The following is a 2,806-nucleotide window of genomic DNA, read 5'->3' as shown; positions in this document are numbered from 1 at the left end:
TATATATATCAGAAGATGGGCATCGGAGGTGGGCCGAGGAGGGCACAATCCACCAGGGCACGCCTGGGCTCCCTGGCGCGCCTAGGTGGGTTGTGCCCACCTGGTGGGCCCCTCTGGTAGTTATTTGCTCCAATAATTCTTATTTATTCTATAAAAATTTCTCGTGAAGTTTCAGCTCATTTGGAGTTGTGCAGAATAGGTAGCCTGAGCAGGTCCAGAATTCCAGCTGCCGGTATTCTCCCTCTTTATGTGAACCTTGCATATATGAGAGAAAAGACATTAGAATTACTCCAAAAAACATTATTATACATAAAACATCATAAATAACAGTAGAAAACATGATGCAAAATGGATGTATCAGGTCATTATACCGTTGCCCTCCTTACAGGTTTTGTTCTTCTTTCTCGTTGAAGTGTTCTGGCATCCCCGTGATGTAGTCACCTGTGTCTGGCCAAAAAATGATTGATGCCGTCATATACTTGAATGCTCATATTTTTTCGAGGCTTCTAGCAGTTGTTTGCGGTCAGGAGAAGACCACAATCTGGTTTTCTGGATTGGAAAAATTAGTGCATTAAAAGTTTGTCATCAGTTCGAAAAACATGAACTTAAAAAAATCACAAGTTTAAAGTCTTTACGAATTTGAAAAATGTTCAAAATTTTGAAAATAAGATTTTTGAATTCGAAAAAATATCCTTGATTTCAAACTATTCACAAATTTGAAAATTTTCATGGATTTGAAAAAAATATGAATTAAAAAATATTCACACATTTGGTAAAAATCACAACTTTGAATAATGTTTGTGCATTTGAAAAATGTGAGCAATTCAAAAAAGTTGGGTCATGAACGAAAAAAAATTCACGTATTTGGAAATAAGTTCATCATATTTAAAAAAATAAGCAAAATTTTAAATTGTTCATGGATTCGGAAAAAGTCACAAATTAAAAATGTTCAAGGATTTCAAATTTTGAAAAAGTCACAAATAAGTTCATCATATTGATGAGTACGGAAATAATTCATGATTTTCAAAAAAATATCACGTATTTTGAAAAAACATCTTGAATTCAAAAAATATGAATTAAAAAAGGATAGGAAAAACACCTAAAATGAAAATATTAAAAACATCCAATAAATGAAGAGAATAAACCAGCCAAAATAGGGCAGGAAGCTTCTAATAAACGGGAGCGAAAGTAAAGGTAGTATGCTTAGATGCCAGTTAGCACATATGCTGGAGCGCAGCTCGCTAGAACTGGAGCAAAAGCAGCATTTTTTGTTGGTTTAATTTTTTGTGGAAATGAAATTCTTCATCGATACCATGATGAAGATATATATAGTGATTCGATGACCTGTACTTCTAGGGGATCATCCCTGGCCCAAATACGGTCATCGACCAAGGCTTTCCATCTTTTTAAATGGGCGATTCAAGGCTCTTTCAAAAATCATTATTGGTAATGTTCGTGCAGGTCAAAAAGTGATAACATCGTTGTTCCAGTCTAATCCAGCCTCTTTAGCGAAGTTTTTGGAGTATTCTTCGAGCAGAGATTGATACCAGTAAGAAGGTGTTTACAAGGGATTTCATTGTAATTTTTAGTTATAGGAGTTACTTTACATTTGCTTGGATCTTAGGTCTAAATCAATGTACGCGTAAAGTTTATGAGTATGAATAAAATTACAGATGTTTCTCAAAGAAAAAACCGTAATACTCCCTCCATTCATAAATATAAGGTGTTTTGGATATTTCATTACAGATTACATACGTACTTAAATGAGTAAACAAACACACAAAAACATGTCTATATACGATTCAGAAAAAAAATTAGAACATCTTATATTTCCGAACGGAGGAAGTATTTCGTTCTTCTAAAAACTAATATTTCTTTCCGCCCGCCACACTAACAGCCCATCACCACCAATCTACCCTAGCGCAGCTTTCTTCAATCCCTACATATACTACTACATGAAGCAAATTATAACCTGTATATGTATGTGTGACCACAGGAACAGCATCACCCCAGCTCGTTATAGCATAACCTTTATCTTCATCCAGACACACGCGCACACACGTACAAATATCACTCGCCCAGCCACGCTCCCCAGCATAATCTAACCGGCGTCGCCATCGCCGGTGAGCTAATCAGGGAACCTCGGGCGATGATTGGCACAGCCGGCCGGGGAGGATTTCTCCGGGGGACCGGGGAATCCGTAGGCGGGCGTTAATTACTCCTGATTAGCAGCGGAATCTTGGACCACTGGTGTGATTAGAGTAGACTTAGACCCTTAATAATCCTTCCCGCGTCGCATTAGTGTTGCATTAGTGTCGGGTGAGTGGCCGCGCACGGAGCCGGGCCACGCTCTGGCGCGATCCGAATCTCGGCTTAGTTGGTTAGTGTAGTCGTTGGTTAGTATAGTCCCTTGTTGATCTCTCCCTGACCGTGCTGAGATACCTCCATGATCTCTCGCTAGCTTGCACGACCCAGTATATTATTTTTCGCTCAGAGGATGATCGAGCTCGATCGCGCATTAGATGAGGCATCCAGAAATATAGGCACACGATATTTTTCTATGTCTAGCCACTCGGAATAAGACTTTCTAGGCCGTTAGATTGAGATCCAATGGTTGTTCTTCCCTCTTCTTCCAACAGTGTTTTCTGCCAAAATTTTGACTTGTCCAAATAATTGTGTATCCAGTCAACTTACATGTAGCTATTGTGTCGAAATAAATACTGATGACACACTGCGCAATTGCTATGTGGATAACCTCGCCATCGCCATTAGGCCACAAGTCCGTTCGTCGCATCATAACCAACTG

This window comes from Triticum dicoccoides, chromosome 4B, assembly GCF_002162155.2.
Source record: "Triticum dicoccoides isolate Atlit2015 ecotype Zavitan chromosome 4B, WEW_v2.0, whole genome shotgun sequence".
Lineage (NCBI taxonomy): Eukaryota > Viridiplantae > Streptophyta > Magnoliopsida > Poales > Poaceae > Triticum > Triticum dicoccoides.
Note: the sequence above shows the minus strand (reverse complement) of the source record.